Consider the following 22,073-nt stretch of genomic DNA (forward strand, 5'->3'; position numbering starts at 1 on the left):
AGAACAAGAGAAAGCTCCAGAACTGGAAACGCGGGAGCCAAGGTTTTGTGGAGGAAGAGGCAGCCTGCAGGGATGAGGCCTGTGGGCCTGCAGAGCTGCGTGAAGGCGCGGTTCGGGCCCATTTCACTTCTTAAACGCACATAAATTCAAGGTCTTTTGACTGAAGAAGCGCATGGACATTCTGGTGTGTGAGATTTCCTATTCTGTCAGGCACCTGATTCGCCGTAACACATAAATGTGGCTCTTCGTAGATTTTAGCAAACCTCTGGCAAATGAGGACAGCACGGTTCCTGCAGCCAGGTTTTTGGAAATATGCAAAGTCATCTTACTGCCCCCTCGGACCTCTCAGCTCCGAGGAAGCCCCTCAGGGAGACTGGAAATTATGGGAGTAACTCCTCCTCCGTCATTAGAGGGGGTACCTGGCAGTCTAGAGAAACACATTAAAATACAGAGAGACCGGGGGAAGGGAGGGTTTCGTACAAATAAAGGCAATCTCAGAGGAGAAAACACCGCCTAAATTTGCACCTTTCTTTCCTTAAGGCTGTCAGATACATTTTCGCTGAGAGATTTCTTTTTGTTTTGGATCCGAGGTGGAACAAGTTCCCCGAGTTTGCTGGCGGGTGTGCTCCTTGGATTGAAATGAAACTAACCAGTGAGCTGCGTTTTGACTCAAGTGCTCACGTTTAGGAGCGACCGGCCCGGTGTCAGAGTGGCGCCTCCACAGGGGAGTATAAATAATTCACGGCGTGTGTGTTTTGCATTGTCTCCCAGGGACTGTAAACTGCAAGGTGAGCTCCTGATGAATTATTGTTAAAATGCTGAAGAGAGGCTTTTGCCTGACAAAGCAGTGCAGGTGCAACCTTCTGGGGCAGTTTGTCCCTGCCTATGTCTGGATGGCTTGACCACTGGGGCGTAATTCCTTTCAGGTTCTGATTCCCGGAACAAGGGGCGTGTGGGTCCATGCAGCCAGTGTAGCCTGGGTGTTGGGAGTCTATCCTGACTACCTGCAGACAGGAAAATGCAGCCCCAGAGCAGTGACGGAGCCGGACCGACTGATGGCCTACAGGAAGGATTCCAGACGGAGACTCTGCTGAATAATCAGCAGGAACAGCTTTTCTCCTGGTCTTCACCATCTCAAGGTATATTTCTGAAAGGCCATGGTTTCTCATTGTTAAGGCATTTAAAACTGTGCTTTTCTAACAGCCGTGTGTGTGTGTGTGTGTGTGTGTGTGTGTGTGTGTGTGGTAGCATGTTTCATACTTTCCATCATAGGTTCCCCAGAGCCTTTTGTTTGGAGACGCAAAGAAAGAGGCGAACATAAATCATTTCCGTATTCCCCTAGTGGTCACATTTGCTCCCCGTGAGCCTGTTCACATGTTCCCCAAAACAGGGTGTTCAAACAATCGTCCCTGATGAATTGGTAGAAAACAGAGGACTTCTGGCCATGAAAGCATTCTCTGCGATACCACGCTGGTGGGTCCATGTCATTACACATCTGCCAAACCTATAGGAGATACACCAAGAGTGAACCCCAACGTAAACTCTGGCTCTGGGTGAAAATACGTGTTCGTACCGATCGTCACAAGGGCACCGTCCGTGCAGGATGTCGGCAGTGGGGGAGGCTGTGGCGTGAGGGGTCGGGATAGACAGGAGCTCTGTAATGTCCGCTCGATTTCTCTCTGAACCAAAAACTGCTCAAAAAATGAAATCTATTAAAAATAGTTTTCTTCTATTTCCCAGTGCCCGTTTTGAACGTCTAGAACTGCAGGCCAGGAGTGTGCAATGTGCAAGTCATTCTCCAATGTCTTTGTAATTCCTTCTATCCCTGGGTGTACGCTCTCTTGAGATACGATTTCACCATCTCTCTCATCAAGGAATGGAGTCTAACGTTCCACCCTTGAATCCTGGTGTAATGACTTGGGGTTTTTGTTTGTTTGCTGCTTTGTTTTGTTTTTTGTTTTGCTCTTTTGGCTATGCCTATGGCTTGAAGAAGTTCCCGGGCCAGGGATCAAACCCGCACCACAGCAGTGACACCACCAGATCCTTAACCCACTGAACCACCAGGGAACTCCTCTGATGACTTTCATGATCAATAGAACATGAGGGAAATGATATTTTAGGACCACTTCACCTTGGCTTCAAAGGTGGAGAGTGAGAATCAGGTGACACCAAACCACAGACCTGTGAGTGATGCCGTTTGGACCATTCAGCCCAAGTCCATTTAACAGGTGGCTGCAGCCACATAAGTCACCCCAATGTGACTGAACCTGCGATTGTGTATAGCCACTAGAGAGATACACATTTTTTAATGGCCAGTTGCCAGGACTCTAGTTTGTAATTTGATAAGGAATTACTGGGATTTATCCCTGTACGTCGTAGCTATTGCTGAATAACTAAAACGCAGGATTTCAAACCTCAGTGGTTAAAGTGATGAGTATTGATCTGCTCTCTTAGGACTCTGTGATTCAGAACTCTGGGCCAGCATAGTCTGAGCGAGGTCTGCTCCAGGTTGATAACGTTCTGCCACGTCGACTGCCCTTCTCAGTATGTTAGCGTCTCCCAAAGTCCCCACATGAGTGACGCAGGGACTGACACAGCTGGTTCAAAGGGAAAGAGCCACAGGCCAAGCCATCCGTCACCCTTCCCGCAGCCCCGGTTTCTTCAAGAGAGAGACGTCTCCATGGACTCCACGACCGACCTGGTATTTTCTCAAGTGACCATTCACCCTCTAAGCATTTGGAAGCATGGTGTGTTTATTCCTTAACAGGAAAGGCAAGTCCTGCCAAACCGCTCCCAGCGGCCATTGTGGAGAAGGTGTGATGGACCGCAGCACCACGGGCGTGGGCATCTAAGAGTAAACTACGGTGGGGCAGCATAAGCTGTACTGACACACTTCGCGGAGTCAACTGAGAATAATACCATTTGATTTAAGTAGTGCAAGATACGAAGCGTGGCAGAGAGACAGTGCGTTTGCTGATTTTCTATTGAAATATGTGAGAGTGAAATAAATAAACAGATAGGAGTTAGTACCTTCAGCTTTAACTGAAGAAAAAGAACAAATAGCTGATTAAATAAATGTATTAGCTAGCCATTAGACTTAATAAAACAAAGCTGTTCATATGAGCAGAAATAAATTTATAAAAAAACAAAGAAAGGCACAAAGTATTTAAATGCATAGTATAAAGGAAATTTACAAACAACAAAGGCACAATATGATTAAAGACAAAATCTCAGAAAATAGGTCTGCTTTCAATAAATATAAGTATAATCAACTTAATTTTTTATTGGAGATAAATTTAAATATTAACTAGAATACAGCCTAAGGCTGGATCATAAGGTGTATCCATCTATACTGAAAATAAAACTCATCAAAAAGTTGAAAATAAATATATGAATATTAAATTTGTAATCATAATATCTATTGAATCCAAATTGAAGTTTCAAAAAACTCCTATGATAGGTCCAATAGCAAAAGATATATAGGTACACAAAGAATTTATAACAAAATTTATATACTTTTGAACAATACATACTAAATGCTATACATTGAAAATACGTTATTATTTTTAAGAAGATATTTTAATTACATAAAATGTTTGTAGAAATTAATTGTATGGAGGAGGGGTGGGATGGACTGGGGATTTGGGGTTCTCAGATGCAAACTCTGACATTTAGAATGGAGACACAATGAGGTCCTGCTGTGCAGCACAGGGAACCACATCCAATCTCCGGGGATAGACCGTGATGGAAAAGAATGATAAAAAGATAGGGCGTAAATGTGTAAATATGTGCACAACATAATTTAGCATAAAGTAAATCAACTATAATGAAAAAGATAAAAACAATTATATGAGACAAAGCTGATTTTTTGAAAAGGTCAATAAAATTGATAAACATCTATCTAGGCTAATCAAGAAAAAGAGAAAAGATAAAAATTACCAGCATTGACATGAAAAAAGAGATGTTCATCATTGATCCTTTGGGCAGAAAAGTGTAACAAAGAAAACCTAGACACAATTCTATGCCCACAGTTTCATAAATTAGAAAAACTGGAGCAATATCCTTGAAAGAAATAAACTACAAAGGTCACACAGAGAGAAATGTGCCTGTGATCTATTAATTCAACGACTAACAACCTTCGAAAACAAAAATGACAAGGCCCCATGATTTTCGTGGTGAATCGCACCAAACATTTATTTAAGACCTGAGACCCAGTCTCCAAAATCTCTTCCATAGATGAGAAGAAGATAAGTTCATAACTCCCCTGTAGGTCGGAATAATCCACGTGGGATAGATCGTAGCTGGAAAATTCAGTGTGAACTTGTCTGAGCTTAATACGTAGTTACATACAGAATTATTTATAGATATGTACGCACTCAGGTTAGCGCGCACACGTGCACACACACAGACACACACACACACACACACGTGCACACACACGTCCCCTTGCTCTGTTAGCTGAAAGAGCACAGACATCCCAAAGCAATGAAAATAGCTAGTGCCAAGATCTGAATTTGTAATATAATTGGGCATAAAGAGAACATGTGGCATTTCATGAAACTCTCAAATCCTTTTTACACTTTTCCTTCTACAAACACAACCCTCAAACCAATCATAACTAGGAGATTCTTGTAGAAACTCTCAAAGTCAACTAGTGCCTTATAAAAATAAAAGGATTGCCTGTTTTCTAAGCTGTGGTACTCATGTCTGTTACAAACCATGTATCACACAAAGATACAGAAAAACTTCTATCAATTTCTGCACTACACAGATAGCAAAAAGACTGTTAGACCAATATTTAAAAAGTTAAAAAAAAATCCCACAAATACATAAGTGTGTGGTGGGAATTTTAACTCTTTAGGAGTATCAAATGCAACACAGACTTATAAATGTGTTAATAAAGTGTTGAGCTTTGATATCTTTATATAACACATTTATTATTAAATGATAGATTTATACTATATCAATGTAATGTTTCTATAGGAAATAATTCAGAAATAAGAAATGCAGTATTCAGTTGAGTATAATAGTTTATGCCGTGGTTTCTGGTGATATTGCAGGCTATAAAGATAATTCCCTACCCCTGAAGTAAGGGAAAGTTAGCTGCTTTAGATAAGCGTATCAAAGTGGATTCTAACTTCGTTGTTCTTGAAGTACGTTGCTAATCTTAAAAATAACCAGAAATAACTGGTAAAGTCAAGTTAACCTTTACTGGTGGAAGTGGAAAATGAGGTTTTGAGGAACAGAATAAGCACGGAACTCACAGGATCCACCAGAGTACAGAGAGACTGCAGATGCTTATTTTCAGAACGAGGCAATAGCTCCAAAGTGCTCGCAGACGGTGCCTTGGGTTTGTGTCAGTTTTGCTTTCCACCGGGCACCGCTTTATTCTGTTCGGGTCTTCGCACTGTAGGTTCTGTGAGAGCTCTGAGCTCGTGGAGGTCCTGGGAAGTACCTGCCCAGTGGGGTGAAGGGACAGCAGTGGGAAGCTCTTGCTTACCAGGTGGTCTCCACAGGAGGGGAGAGAGCTGAGAGGACCCGGTGGTGAGGAAACATGGACATCTGCTCAGAAACGTGAGAGCCAGGAAAGCTCAGCCAGGCCTGCATTTGGACAGGAAATGTGCCTGTCCCTCCCTCAGGCAATGGGAGCACAACCCTGGTCACCTGCGCTCTGTTAGATACAGCTGCTTTCTCCCAAAGTCCCCTGCCTGTAACTCAAAGATGTGCAACCGTCAAATAAGCTCTGCTTCCATTGCTGAGCCAAACTCAAGCGCCCTCGCCCATGTGCAATAAAGCCAGTACCCTGACACCAGGCTCTGGAGGAGGAAAGCCCATGTTTATTTCAGGTTGCCCAGCAAGGAGAATGGGCAGCTCAGGCTCAAAAGGCCCAAACTCGCCCATGGCTTTCAGGGGAGGGGTTTTACAGGCAGCAGGAGGCAGGAGGCTCCAGGTGCGTGAGCATCCTGAGCACAAGCCTTGGATTGGTTGGCCTCAAGGTGAAGTCTCAAGCATCATCAACCTTCTGGTTTCCACCAGTCTGTGTGCTTGTGATCAGCAGTTTTCATCTGGTGGGCATCTACTTCCCCTAAAAACAATTAGGAATGGGCGGGGCCTTCGGCTCTGCCTTTCAGGAAGCAGCGCGTTCACTGAGTCTGACACAGGGAGGATCTATCGTCTAAATTATTGCCAGTTTCCCGGCGCAGTAGCTGTTCTTGTTTCTGCATCTTCACGTTTCCTAATCATTAGCTCTTTTTTTTTTAGTTTTATTGAAGTACAGTTGATGTACAAGGGCTGCCCCACGGCGTATGGAAGTTCCCAGGCCAGGGATCAGATCCAAGCCTCTGCTGTGACGTGGCCGTAGCTGTGGCTACGCCAGGTCCTTTCACTGTGTGCCAGGCCAGGGATTGAACCTGCACCCTGGCGCCTCAGCGACACCACCAACCTCCTTGTGCCACAGCAGGGAACTCCTCCCTTCAGTTTTAACTGAGTCACGTGGTGCTGCCGTCCTTCTCTCTTAGCTTGTAAATTACAGTTCCTCTTGTGACTGGTCGCACGTGCACTTGTCGTGGGCTTTCTTAATTAATCCCAGTCCTCCCACAAATAGCACTAAAACACGTCACAGCTAGTAAATATATATTATAACACAGCAGCCCCATTCTTCCTTTCTATTCCTTATAACACTGCTGTCATTCTGCGCATTTTTCATGAGCTAAGTCGCCAAGTACACTTTCTATAATTATTGTGAGTAGTTATCAGCAAGAGCAATTAAAAATGGGATAAGGAAAAAGTTTTATTTCATCACACTTAATTTTTCGCAAATACTCTTCCTGTCATCATGTAGATCCAATGGTCCAACTTGTGCAATTTTCCTTCTTTCTAACGAAGTGAAAACCATTTCTTGCAAGGCAGCCCTACGGGAGATAAATTCCCTCATTCTTTGCTTAGTGGGAAAAGCACTTTTCGTTTCACTTTGAAAGCCTACTTTCATTGGATAAAAAAATTTTAGGGTAGTGACTTTTGTGCTTTCAAAATGCAATATTTCAGGAGTTCCCATCGTGGCTCAGTGGTTAACAAATCTGACTAGGAACCATGAGGATGCAGGTTCCATCCCTGGCCTTGCTCAGTGGGTTAAGGATCCGGCATAGTCGTGAGCTGTGGTGTGGGTTGCAGATGCAGCTCGGATCCTGCATGGCTGTGGCTGTGGTGTAGGCCAGCGGCTTCAGCTCCAATTAGACCCCTAGCCTGGGAACCTCCATATGCCACAGGAGCAGCCCAAGAAAATGGCAAAAAGACAGGAGCGGCCCAAGAAAATGGCAAAAAGACAAAAAAAAAAAAAAAAAAAAAAAAAAAAAAAGCAGTATTTCACAACACCCTCTCGCTGCTTGCTTAGTTCCCGAAGGCAGGTTCAGTGTACTTCTTCTCTTTGCTCCTAGATAGGTAAGGTGTCTCCCTCTTCCCCCTTGGCTTCTTTCAGAATTTTCTCTTTGCCTAATTTTCTGCAGTGTGAATATAAAGCCGCGATACGTGGATATTTTAGTATTTATCCTTTTTGGTGTTCTCTAAGTTTGGCTTTTGGTGGGGAGCGAGTCTCATTTTCCTCAGTTTTAACTGCTGGCCTTAGACTTGCTAAGGATTATTTTACAGAGTGATATCGGCGGAGGGTTGGTCTGTCCGCGTACCCCTGGGCTAGGAGACAACATGCCCTGCTGGACATTCTGCAGTAACCGGGGCAGATGCTGTTATCCATCACTCTTTACTCTTTTCACCGTCATCGGGGCAAACGGCTGGGGTTTATTGACATTTCTCTCACATATAAGAGGGCCCATGAAAGTACAAAATGCATTGTACCACTTTATATCATTGAGGAGTATCTTCCAAATAAAATATTTAATGAGAAATTCTTTTTCTTAAAGTGTGGCTCAGAAAGTTATTGAGAACTGCCTTCTGTCTGGCAGGAAAACAAAAATGTATCAACCTTTAATTTAGAGAATGAATAAATTTAAAATTATGCGAACCTATCAAGTATAGCACGAATGATTACAGTAATAATTACACTGTGCTGAAGATACTGACTTAAAAATATAACATGGTTGCTATTGCTGTCGTCTCAGGCTGTCAGGTTCAGTATTTCCTGGGGCTTTAGTCCCTGGGAAAGATTTTGTGACCACATCACTTACTCTTGGAGACACCTTAATTTTCCCATCTGACAGTCTTTCCACTTCATACTAGTGTTATTCTTATTTATTATTATGTTTTTAAGTTTTCTTTTTTGGCCACTGTGCATATGGAGGGTGGCACAAGGAGTTTCTGGGCCAGGGATCCGATCGGAGCTGCACCCAAGATCCTAAACCCTCTATGCCACATGGGACTCCCACCTGTGTCCCAGCATTCCACTGAGGCTGCCCATCCTATTGTCCCACCACGGGAACTCCTATTTTTTTTTTAAATATCCTCCTAACTAAAAATGAAATGTTCTTAGAAGTTTAGAGATCTTGATTACTTCAAAAAATATGTGTGCCCTGTTTGCCGATGGCGTGGTTTCTCAGTTTGACCAGTGCAGTTGAGTCACCACCAAAGACCCCTAGGATTTTAGCAGCCGAGTCACTCCATCCCTTCCCTGAACGGCGACCTGAAACTACACGGCCACCCGGGTCAGTGTTTTGTGAAGAGTATGGTTGCACTAACATATTTAGGCGTGTAATTAAGAAACAGCAGCACTATTTATCTGTCAAATTGAGTCTTAGCTAAAGTGAAGGAGGGATACAGGGATTTAAATAGAGTTTAGTAAGTGTGCTGATTACATTATCCAGTATGTCAATAAGCGGTTGCATTTCTATTCGAGGAGGCTGACGTCTCCTGAGCATTCGCCCCACGCCCCCCACCTGCTCATCCCAAACATGAAGGGACGCGGCTGAGCCGCGCACGGTGATGGATGCAAAATAGTCGAGCATGATTCTACCTTATCAGCAAGACGCCTTCCTTCCTCACACGGCTCAGTTGCAAAGGCTTCCAATACATCAGTTAAGATACCAGGAGCGAAAGATGAGAGAGGCTGGTGGACATAGCGGCTTTCTGAACAAGACAGATGCTGTTTCTTTGAAACCCCGGCTGCAAGAGAGGAAGGCGGAAAGGCCGCCGGGCCAGCTCTTAAAGGCGGGAAGCCTGGCTCCCCGCGCAGGCGAGCTTTCCTCGAGCCGGTCCTTGTTCTGGTCCTGCTTCCCTCACTCTAGTCTGTAAATGCAGATGCCTGTTCTAAAGCACTTGGGGTGAAAGAAAAGACAGTAATCAGTCTTGGCCTGTAATTACTCTTTTCTGTTGCTCAGATGTGCTCTTAGGAAATGATATTGGGCCGGTAGTTTTCCCGCTCAAGATTTGAGAAGAAGAACGGATTTAAATGTATTCTTTGAAATTGAGTTGTATTGTATTGCATTTTAAAGAAATTCACTTCATTACTGGGCACATTAGCTACATATCAGGGATTTCGCAGCTGGTTGTACCTTTAGATTCATGATGGTATAGCATCTGCTGCTTTCCCCAAGTCCTGCAGGGGTTGTACCTGTGATTCTGGAAGAGTGCTTTCCCTCTGACCACACTGAGCTATCACATGATGAGCCATTTCACTTACATGTAAGACAAACACAACCAAAGACATATGCCATTTGAGTCCTACTCCATTTGATTTTTATTTAAATGCACTGACTCTGTATAAAAATTCGTATCGCAGTGAGTAAGGCTTGTGACTGTGTTAACCCATTAAATCATTTTGATTTTCATCCACATCAGAATAATAGCAAACAGATCGCATTTCCCAGGTGCCAGATACTGAGATGGGGGTTGATATGGATTAACTCATTCAAAACAATCCCATTCTGTTTTCCTTCCCATGAGACAAATTAGGACACCGAGACACCAGGGTTTAAGTCATTTGCTGAAGGTCACAGAACAAGGGGATAGTGGAGCTGAGGCACGAGGGCAGCCTGTCCAGTTCCAGGGTCCAGACGTCAGACGCGGCGTGGCCTCCGTGAGCTGAAACAAAGAGAACGTCTATTGAAGGCAAGAGCTAAGCTGTTCAGAGGCGGGCGTGGCTGGAACAAAAAGTCAACAGCAGCCGACATAGTTTTAAACAACGACTCTTGGAGAAAATCCTTTTCCATTTGTGTTTCACTTTGTTTTCATAGGGCCAGATTTGACCCTCCAACGGAGCTGACAGGGTCTCTCTGGCTTCGCCAAGGGGTACAGGAAAGGACTGTTCCCTCAGCAAAGCCTGCAAACGGAAAATGGCATGAGGCAGGACCAGGAATTCTGGGGAAATCTGGGGAGCTGGAAACTGGAGGAGAGCAGATTGCATATCTGTGCAAAAAAGCAGCAGCCCAGGCCCAGACTTCTGCAGGTTAAGAACGGGTCTTCCCAGGGGTCGTGGCGCAGCGGAATCGGGTCGACGGGGAGCCATGAGGTTGAGGGTTCTATCCCTGGCCTGGCTCAGTGGGTTGGGGATCCGGCATTGCCGTGACCTACGGTGTGGGTTGCAGACGCGGCTCAGGTCTGGAGTTGCTGTGACTGTGGTGTAGGCCGGTGGCTGTAGCTCGAGTTGGACCCCCACCCCTAGCCTGGGACCCTCCATGTGCTGTGGATGTGGCCCTAAAAAGCGGGAAAAAAAAGGGATCTTCCCAAACAACTGCCATGAAAATGTAAAGTCCTGAATCAGCAAATAAGTGGCCCCAGGCTATGTGGTAGCTTCAGAGATCATTAACTAGTAATTTCAGTACTAAGGACCATTCCTGCTCTAACATACGGACCAAAGCGACGGTGACACTCTTCTCTCAGGATAAACTCTGGGACCTGCATTTAGAGGCAGGTTCTCTGACCCCGAAAGGAGCAGAGACTGATCTGAGATACTTCGAGACGATAACAGATGGGACGGGAAGTAAGTAGAAGGGCTGATTAGGTTTTTCCGAGAGCAAGGGGTACTTAATCCTTGCCTTCTAGAAGGATGTCCTATTTTGGCAACTAGAATTGAGATCTCGAATCTGACTCACTGCTCCCAGAGCAAGAGCTGCACAGCCTGCAGGCCCAGCCCTTTAACGGGACAAACTGCCTGAGGACAGGCAGTGCCAGCTCCGTGGGACGCTGGAAATGACATCCATTCTAATCCCAGAGTCTGCATTTTTTTTTTTTTTGAAAAGGGCTAATAATAAACAAGTTTTAGCTTTGAGATTGATATGGTTTCTGTTGCAACTATTTCAAATTTGCTGTTGTATTATGAAAACTGTCATAATTTCTATAGCTAATATGTGAATGGATGAGTATTGCTGTGTTTAAAAAAAAAAACTTGATTGACAAAAGCATATAACCTCTGGATTTGGGCCAAAGGTTATGGTTTATTGACCCTGCGTTTATTCATAAATAATGAATGGGTATCCAAGAATTAGCAGATATTTCAGGAAAACGGTGTGGAAGAAAAAAAAATGCAATTGCAACCATGCAATTAATTCAAAGGAAACAAGTAAGTCATGCAGCAAGAATGAAGTTATGGAAAAGTTAAGCAGTCCCCTCAAGAAAAATAGATGAACTACCATGTAAAAATGATAATAATTAGAGAATAAGAGAGGCATTGGGAAATAAATATAAAATGGCAACTTAACAAAATAACAATAGATAGACGGAATAATAACGTGTAAATGACCTAAATTCAAAGAAACAGAAAGGAAAAAAAAATTCATGTATGAATTTTCTGGTGGTTCAACAGGTTAAGGAGCTGGGGTTGTCACTGCCATGGTTTGGGTCACTGCTGTGGTGTAGGTGTAGGAAAAACCCTGGCCCTGGACTTTCTGCATGCCATGGGGGCAGCCAAAAGATGACTGTGTCACAAAGGAGAGAACATTTAGGGGGGTGAAAATCAGGTACAAGAAGGATAACGTCTTTCCAATTTTAGAAACACCGAGTAGAGAAACGAGACAAGAAAACAATGAAGGAAATGAAGAAAATCACTGATATGAAAAAAAGAGAGCTTTTTATGATGGCGTAATGCATAATATGTTAAACAAGGTAATTCACACGTATACGCAATGGAATAACACCACAAAACACCAAACATAAAATCAAACTTCCTGAAAGCTGCTAAGGAGAGAGAAAGCAGGGAAGAGTAAAGAGAACATTTTTTTTTCCTCCCCAAAGAATAAGAGTTAGAAAAAGAACAAAAAAAAAAAAAAAAAAAAAAAACCTGTCCTGAGCAGTAATAAAGTGCCTTCAATAATCTTGGGAAAAGAATTTTAAGTTTAGATTTCTATGCTCAGCCAAAACATTGATCAAGTCTGATGACAATATTAAAATGTTTGGATATATTCAAAGGTTCAGAATTCCTCTGCATTTCTTGCAAAAGTTCTGGAAATGGACTTACACGAAGTAGCTTTTTAATGTCACACAGAGACCAGATAACTAAATTGTGTACTTTTCTTATTTCTGCTTATAATGATCCATAAAGGTCTCATTTCATTTGATTCAGCCAAATATAGAGGAACTTACATAATTTTACTGAAAGTCTTAGACACAGCTCATGTCTCTGGATGGCACAGATGGTCTGGGAAGCTAATATAATCTTAATATTGCCTTTATTTTCATGGCATCAGTTAACCAAAGAAAGAATTGTCACCGTGCCTTGTACATTGTTAACCACAGGGTGATTAGGGAACTGTGCTGGATACTGGATTTCTTTTATTTTCCTTCCTATCCTTACTTGGTCATAAGCTAGTTTAATTTTCTTAAGCACTAACTGTCCCCACTTCTTCCTTAACCATCCATGATACATTCCACCAGTGGACTGGGTCTCAAATTTCATAAATTGTCAAAACCACAGAATCCTACCTGGTCGGACATGAGGTTATTATAATCCACTTGAGATACTTCGCACTTTTGACAACCTTCTCCTTACGATAAACCATAAACCACTGCTGTTTGACTTCTGAAAAACCTCAAGTATTTCTCTCTCTCTCTCTTTTTTGAACCTCTTGACTTGCCCCCTTGTTGTTTTATTTCCTGCTTTTCCTTCTTTCATGATCCCTGAAGTGACTCCTTGCTTCGCTTTCCCCAGTGTGTTCCCTTGGACAACGGCCTCTTCATTGAGTCATCCCTGCATTTGTCACACTCTCTTTCCCCCGGAACACCACGCACGAGGTCCGAAGACTCTCAAGCAGCCCGCAGAGGCTGCATCAAGCCTCCAATTGAACCTCACCAAAATCAGAGTTGTCTTCCCCACGGTCCTAACTTACATCTGTTCCTAGACTCGGCCTCCTCAAGGGGCACTCCCTCTTTCCCGTACACGTGGCCACCCAGGGACCTTGCTGAGTCTCGTCTCTTCCCTCCTCTTTGTTCCCCACGACTTCACCTCGATTCCCATTTCCAAACACTTACCACCAGTTAATGCAAGTAGAAAGACAGAAAAGAGTATTCCTGAGTCAGGCTTGAGGGAAAATGGGATGCTTGGGAGTTCCTCTTGTGGCTCAGTGGGTTAAGGACCTGACATTGTATGTGTAAGGGTCCAGGTTCATTCCCTGACCTCAGTGGGATCAGCATCCAGAATTGCCACAAACTACAGTATAGGTTGCAGATCCGGTGTTGCCATGGCTGTGGTGAAGCTTTGACCTTCAATTTGACCTAGCCCAGGACATCTATATACTGCAGGTGTGTCTATAAAAGGAAAAAAAAAAGATATTTGAGTAAATATTATTGTCATTTTATTTAAAATCCAATAGAGAAGGTGAGGGCAAGGACTACGTGCATTGCAAATATCAGCAGAGGTGTTTGGGACGATGCCAAGCAAAGGAGAAAACATCAGAGGCAATCACAGACGGGTTGAGCAGACATTCTGATCTTCTGCTGGTGGCGGGGGGACTTCCAGAATTCTCTCCCTATGAATCTTCTTCTTAAACTGATAGATGAGAAGAGGTGACAATGGCTTCCAAAAGACCCAGGCTACCCCTGAAAAAATCAATGATCCATCTGAGTTCCTTATAACTATCTCAGCAAGGTCTCTATTCTTCCCCATTTTTCATTCCACTGTCAGATTCCCAAGTTTACAACATCTTTATAAGTCTTCACTGACTCTTAATTACCTATTATTTCCTCTTCATTTTTGCAAAAGTCACCGTAGTGAAATGGACCAGATCATACCATTCAAGACCCAAAAAACACACAAAGTAACAATTAGGTATGAAAGTTATAATTATGATGAACTAACAATTACGGATGAAAATTTACTGTGCTGTCAAATCTCCCTGCAGCCACATTCATAGCCACTCTCTTCTCCTCCAGTATTCCTGGGAATCCCAAAAGCCAGTTCCTTCTGCCAGATAACTGATTACTTCTTTAACAAGGCTGAGATAGATACCCTATTGATACCTTTCTGAAAGTACGTGGTCAGTTTCCCGCCTTGATAATCTGGAAGGAAATTCTGTCCTTGGGACCCTCTGTTGCACCGTGAGAATTCCTCGCATCCTTAGCACATCCCAAGGTCTCCAGCAAACTCACGCACGAATGGGCTTCCTTCCTGCTGACTAAACTTTTCAAACACATGTCTGATTTTTTGTTTTGAAGCTGCATAGTATAAATTTTCTCTTTTCCATTGCTAATCCACTCCAAAGGCAATAGTTTGTATCTATTAACCCCAAGCAGCAATGGGATCCTGCTGTGTAGTGCTGGGAAGTATGTCTAGTCACTTATGATGGAGCCTGATAATGTGCAAAAATAGAATGTGTACATGTATGTGTAACTGGGTCACCATGCTGTACAGTAGGGAAAAAAATTGTATTGGGGAAATAACTATTAAAAAATAATAATAATTTTTTTTTTCTCTTATGTATAAAGGTCAGCTATTGCACTGCTACCACAAAGGTCAGTTTCCTTATTTCCAAATGTTTTCTTAACATTTCCCAGAGATTTAGAAATTGGACAACTCAGAATGTTAAAAATAGGAGGTCCCATTATGGCTCAGTGGTGACAAACCATCTTGTATCCATGAGGACACGGGTTTGATCCCCAGCCCTGCTCCGTGGGTTAAGGATCCGGCATTGCTCTGAGCTCTGTTGTAGGTCACAAACAGGGCTCCCATCTGGTGTGGCTGTGGCTGTGGCTGGCAACCACAGCTCCAATTCAAACCCCAGCCTGGGGACTTCCATACGCCACAGGTGTGGCCAGAAAAAAAAATGTTAACATTGTAAATGGTTGAAGATTCTTAAAATCCCGCCCCAATATCCATTAATAGGTAATGAGTAAAGAAAAGATGAGTTGATTTGTAATGAACTTTGTAATTGTGTTATTTAGTTTTTTCTTCTCAGAAAACTAGAATATTTCTTAGTTTTCCAATATGCTAGAGATTGGTGAATGCCAGAACAATGAGGAGTACACTACTGAGAACCTTTAATGTTGTTGTGCTTTCGACATGATTGTAAAACAAAGGCATGTGTCGTGCTTCCTCAGGGCCTGGTAACTTTTCATGGATTGTGCATATATGTGAATTAATTCAGTCTTTACAACCATTGTCCGCTTAGCTTCCACTGCCTTCCCTCGATTATAGTTAAGGAACCTGACGTCACATAAGCCACATGACGAATAATTGATAGAAACAAAGTATTTACAGCACTGGTTTTAACCACTTTGCACCGTCACCCTTCGTGTCTTAGGTAAATGGCCTGAGATAAGCAGATTTGACTTTAGCTGTTTTTTAAAAATGTGTTTATGCTTTGCCCTGTTTCCCTCCTCTTTTTATGTAGACGTTCAAATGTGTGCTGTAGTCGCAGGCATCTAATTGCATTTCTGGTGGGGGCCTGGAATATAACATCCCTTGAATATCTTACACAGGATTATTCAGTCCCTGCTGCTTTAAATAGACATGCGGATGAAAATGTGGAAGCTAATTAGTTGATCCAAAGTTCATAGAACAGTTTCGCGACTCTAACGGCAATAAATAGGTTTTGATTACCTTGCCTGCTTTGGAAAACCTTACCCATCCCGTTGGGACCAAGTTGAAAAGACTTTCATGTCAAAACCAAGGTGTCCCTGGTCTGATCTCCCTGGATCCTACTTGAAATGAAAGCAGGGAGTTCCCATTGTGGTGAAGGGGAAAAGATTCTGACTAGTGTCCATGACGATGTGGGTTTGATCCCTGACCTCACTCAGTGGGTTAAGGATCCAGTGTTGTTGTGGGCTGTGGTGCAGGTCGCAGATGCACCTCAGATCCTGCATTATTGTGGCTGTGGTGTAGGCTGGCAGATGCAGCTCCAATTTGATCCCTTGCCTGGGAACTTCTATAAGCTATGGGTGTGGCCCTAAAAAGATTAAAAAAAAAAAAAGCAGCTGCAGTGGGAGGTGAGAACCGTCAAGGTGACAGCCCAGTGGGGAGCCTCAGGACGCCTCAAGGGCCAAAGCAGAAGCTGAGATGCTCAGACCTCTCCTCCTCCCCAGTGTCCCCTTTATAGCCCCTTGGCCCATCTGAGATGAAAGCACCATCTCTGAGTCTCTGATCCCCTACCCAACAGGACCACAGGTTTGAGGGAGAAATGAGCTACTCCAGAAAATTTCAGTGGGCAGCAGGTGTAACAGTGGCCATCTCCTGGCTCATAAACACACCAGGAATATGTAAAGTAACACATACATAAATATGACTTTACCCAAGCTCTGTGTGAGCAGCTGATGAACCCCAGTTCACAGATTAATCATTAGCCTCCAGCTAGGGCAAAACAAGTTTGCAAAAACTCATGCTCTAAACACACACACACACACACACACACACAACAGTTTTATCTCCTTAATCTCCAATTTACATAATACAGGCCTATGTTCTAATAGTTAATTTGCCATTTATTATCAGGAATGTTCACTTTCACACCTTTTATGGCTATTCTTAATTTGAAATTGTTCCATTGTTTACCTCAAATCCATTTTTCTGCTTAATATATCTGCTGGATTTCAAATTATATTTCAGCATATAGCTCTCTCCTCATTTTCAAACTCCATTTAATGTTTGCACTCAAATGGAACAACTTGGTAAGCAAAATGCCTTTAGCATTTCTGTCAAGATTTAGTAACTTAATCTGGATTCCTGTTAAGCCACCGCTCACAGCTACACACAGAGGTGGGGCCTGATTGAGGTCTCATTGCCGGGAGCTAAAAATATATACCAACCAGGAGAGAAAAGCCCTGGGCACATGGCTGGACACATGAATCCTCACTTGTATAAAGCCATTTGTACTGCACAAAAAGATCGTGGTTTCATAAATAAAAGACACGAGAGGAAGATAAGGGGTAGAATTTACGAGAGAACCAAGACGGTGGTAAAGACAAGTGTTTCGCATGCGTTGGCCCGTCACTAAAGGCAGCCCTGGCCCGGCCTGACTTTGATACAGAAACAAAACGTCACATGAAAGCGGTGAACAAACATCCCTCGCCTCTCTATTCCAGACCTCATCCCGGCCACCCCGGACCTCACCCCGTCCGTGCTGAGAGTGGGCCAGGTCATGGTCCACCGCACGAGTGGTCATGGGACAGCAGAAGGAGCATCGAGAACGTCTCGGATGCGGTGAGAGGAGGCAGTTAATTCCAGGCTCCTCTGGGCCAGTCCAACCAGCCCGCTCTTCTGCGACATCCGAGCTTTGTTAATTAGAAGGCGGGAGAAGCGTTCGGGTACAATCAGCACGGTAATGAAAATGGAAATGGCTTTAAACTATCTCATGGGAGACCCATTAAAGTAGACGGCGAGGATAAGAGAGTAAATAAGAAAAGAAAATTGATATGTGTATTCACTTGGGGGACAGACGCGGAGAAGCGATATGCAGCGTTTTTCCTATGGCGCTGAAGTCTTGTCCAGAGCACAGTGGGAAAAGAAACTAAGCTGAATTTTGGCTTAATGTCAGCTTTATCAGATAGCTACCCCAAGTAGAATACTGACTTCTCCTTTGCCACAAGCATTCAGAAGGTCTAATGACCACCAGATGAAAATACCATGGTGAATATTAAAATACCAGGTATCAGGTGGTGGCTTAGGCTACATGGCCACTAGGATTTTAATAATGAGATTTCCTGGTGCTTCCCCACTTTCATATCTAAAGGAAGACATACCATACATGAGGAGAAATTTAGTAGATTTCAAATACATTATTAAATGATAAGAAAAATACGATTTCATGGAGGTAAATAATTAACTTAAGCCCCTCCCCTCTAAATTGAAGATTCAGTAACTGTATTCAGGTGTCATGCAGATTTAGTTTCTCAAGCTAGCAGTAACATTATCTATCTCCACAGAGGACGAAATGACAGGAAATAGAACTTAAATTGAAGAAGGGATAACTTAGGAGTTCCCGCTGTGGCACCATGGGTTAAGAGTCCCACCACAGAGGCTCAGGTCACTGCAGAGGTGTAGGTTCGAATCCCAGCCCAGACGAGTGGCTTAAAAGTATCTGGAGTTGCTGTAGTGGTGGCGTAAGTCGCCGCTGCAGCTCAGATTAGATCCCTGGCCCAGGAACTTCCATATGCCACAGATGTGGCCATAAAAAAATAAATAAATAAAAAAAAGGAGAGAGAATAAACACGTAAAAATATGTGTAAATCAAAGCTTCTCTGGATAAGTGGGTATGTAATTGGCCTCTTTAAGAAATAAAAAATAATAGCCACATGTCTGTTTGATTAAAGCCAGTTCTGGTAGAGGTCTGCTACAAGACATTAAATGCTTGATATCTTTATGACGCATTTAAGTCCAGTTACATGTTGCCGTAAAATGGACCTAAAATACAAAGAATGCCGATAGGAACGGGAACATCAAAGCCAGCAGAGCCTTGGAGCATCCTTAGCCTGGCTCCTGCCGATAATCTAACAAGGTGCCACAGCTGAATGGATGCCAAGACACATGCCTGTCACCACACGCAAGTCAGGGGGTGCCCTTCAGCTTGGCTGAAAAACGTTGACCCTCTGACCGACCCTGGAAAGCATACCAAGCCTCAGGTTCCTTCCATGAACCCTGGGATATGTGCTGGATTTGGAAGACATATGCTGGATTTCTCTTACGCATTTTGAAAATATCTCTTAGGCTTTTTTATTTATTTTTTTTCTGGAAAATTCGTTTCCTAGAAGATAAAATGCAGACAATGACTCTGATCCAGCTTCCCGGTGTGAATGGTGAGAATGCTGGTTGTTCCGTGTCCCGGAGGCCCTACCCCTCTGGCCCTTCAGGAAGCACTCCAGGGGCCGTGGTTGGTCTTCCTGGAGCAGGAGAGGAGGGGACGTGCTCCTCGGCAGGGAAAGCCCTTCGGACACAGGACGGCCCGTCCACAGTGCCTGGGGGTGAGTGCCTGGGGTGCACGGGCCCACGGGGCGTCTAAGCCTGTCCTTCAGCATATTTCTATATGAAGTGTTCAAAAAATGTGTTTAAAGCAAAATAGGCTTTTGGGAAACTGCACTAAGCAAAGATAAAGTTTCATTCGAGTTTTTATGCGAAGATGCACCTTCAGCGCTTCCTGTAACATCCATGTGCTTGGTGCAGCTCTAGTGGAAGGTAGTGAAATGTCTCAACTGCTGCTTGTTCGGGGGCCAAAAATCTCTTCTATAATCTACCATTTCTGGGGTCACATTGGTCCTGTAAAAACCAAATCGAACCCTCTACCGCTTTTGAAATGTAACCAGAGCCAGGTACCAGGTAAGCTTGAAAAGCATTTCTTTAAAAACCAGTTTCTCCACAATGCCTGGAACATTAGTTTGTTTACCAACTTTCGAAATGGGGAAAGAAAAAAAAAGATGACCTATTAGGTTTAGTGCAGTGGGTCTATTGAAAATACTACATTTATTCTATTTATAATTTTTCTTTCAATTTTACCTTTTTGTTGCAAAAGAATTTTACCTTGTTATTGCAAAATAAAATGCCAAAAGAGAAAATCAAAGCAAGCACATTTCCACACTACTGACTAGTAATGAAGACCCAGATGAAGAAATAGAGGCGTCCCCACCATGTCACAGTGGCTTAAGAATTCGATTGCAGTGGCTCGGGTCACTGTGGAGGCATGAGTTCGGCCCCCAGCCCAGTGCAGTGGGTTAAAGGATCCAGCATGGCTGTAGCTGCAGTGTAGGTGGCAGCTGCCCCTAGGATTCAGTCCCTGGCCAGGGAACTTCCATATGCCATGGGTGTGGCCATAAAAACTTAAAAATGGTAAAATAATTTAAAAAATAGAGATAGAGACCAGTCATAGGCCACAGAAATAACTACAATCTCTTTGTTTTATAAATGCTTGGATTTTCTTCACTGTTTTACTTACTTCCTTTCTGAACCCAGGGGGAACCTACTGCCTCTGCTTCGGGCTCCTTTTCACCGTACTGACCATTCCACACGGCCTTGTATCCAGGACCCCTTCTTGCCCTCTGGCTCCAGGAATCGTTCCCGTCTCCACCCAGGCTCTGAAGGGAAACCAGCCAGGTTGCCAAACACGGTTGCAGAAAAAGCACCAACCATTCTGCCTGAACATCCCTCTTGGAATTCAAGATAGGCGACTTCAGCTGTCCTCCTAGGTCACCCGGCCAGCCACAGACTCATCCATCCTCTGCCCGCGCTTCTAGACGGTTTTCTATGTCCTCAGCGCTCCGCTAACATCTTCTACCTCAATCCTACCTTCACTTTCTCAGGAAAATCAGGGCAAATCAGAAGAGAACTAAATCCACAAAATCTCTGAGTGACCGGGTCGCTCTGCGGTACAGCGCAAATGGACAGAACATCATGAATCAACCGTAATAGAAAACGTAAAAATCGTTAAACGTAACAATAATATAAGATGTTAATCATCGGGAAAAATTGGTGTGGGATGTGTGGGAACGCTTTGCACTGTCTTTATGTATTTTTGGTACTTCTAGAACTTTTAACAGTAGAGGTTAATTTCATGGATCCCTCAATCCATCAGTCGTCCAATCCACAAGCTCTCAGCATGGGACCGACTTGCCCCGGAGCCTGTGTTCTGTGTTCTGCCTTCGTGTCTCGGGACGCAGGGCCGTTTTGTCTTCTCATCACCATCGGGTTAGCAGCGGCACTGGACAGAGTTTTATTTCAGGTTTCCGTCCTCTTTCCTTAACTTCTTCGATAACACGTTTTTCTTCAACATGTCTGATTTCCTTTGGCTGGGTTTTCCTGCTCGCTGGCACCTCTAAATGCTGGAGAACTCGGGCTTCTCTGCTCTTTTCTGTTTATACTCAAATCACGAGGTGACCTCGTTCAGACTCTGAGCTGTAAATACCTCGTAGAGCTGACCAGTCTGAAATACGTCTTTGACCCTGGACTCTAGCTTTGAACTGTGTATTCCTATTTCCTGTGGTCTTCATGACACTCACCCAAATGTCTAATAAGCATTCCAAGTCTTGCCACCATCTGGCTACTGTTATCCATCCCCCCACAGTCACACACCAGCCCCACCTGTGGGCATCCCACGTCAAAGGCAACCCTCCTTTTGCCACTGGTCATCACAGACTGGTCTCTTTAGGTCCTACCCCACTCTTGGTTTCTTAGCAAGTTCCAACTCACCTGCTTTCAAGTATAACCAGCATTCAGCCCCACTGCACCCCCTCCAAGCCACTGGTTTAGACAAAGGCTCTACCCGCTCTGGCGTAAATTCTTGTAATAGGTTTCCAAGTGTCCCCCCTCCTTCCTGCCCCTGCAGCGTTTGGATTTACTTCCAACACAGTAACCTTGGTGGTCTTTTCAACACGCACCCCTGGTGCCTCTCGTGTGTTTAGGCCCCCTCGGAGGTGGGTCCTCCAGCAAAGCCCCGGAATCCATCCTGGGACTCAGGCACAACCTGATGGGTCCCTCTCACCTGCCTGAGGTTGTCTCCGGACGCGCCCCTCAGTGCAGCTGCGCTAGTTTTCTTGTTTCCCTTCAACACGGTCTGCACGTGCCCACTTCGGGTTGTGCCTCGGAAAGGCCTGAGGTCCCACGGCCGTGTTCTCCCCTCCTTTCAGTCGGTAAAAATCACTTCGTAGATTCACAACTAAAAGTCTCCCACATAGGCTTGCACGTTTTCTTCCTTGTTACGTGGTATTTAGGTACCTCTCCG

The 22,073-nt window shown here is 44.0% G+C and overlaps 1 long non-coding RNA gene across 1 annotated transcript; it reads left to right on the top strand.

The window, feature by feature from the left end:
• The first annotated feature begins 838 nt into the window (after positions 1-838).
• On the top strand, positions 839-21,387 carry LOC146400259 (uncharacterized). Its single transcript, XR_014816679.1, has 4 exons — positions 839-1,139; positions 17,452-17,687; positions 19,114-19,326; positions 20,379-21,387. It is a non-coding gene; the product is annotated as an uncharacterized LOC146400259 (long non-coding RNA).
• Positions 21,388-22,073: the final 686 nt, after the last annotated feature.

This window comes from Sus scrofa, chromosome 9 (genome assembly GCF_054392235.1).
Source record: "Sus scrofa isolate SSC_HxYL_T2T_F1_AM1 chromosome 9, Sscrofa_HxYL_maternal_Yorkshire_Landrace_v2.0, whole genome shotgun sequence".
In the NCBI taxonomy this organism is placed as follows: domain Eukaryota; kingdom Metazoa; phylum Chordata; class Mammalia; order Artiodactyla; family Suidae; genus Sus; species Sus scrofa.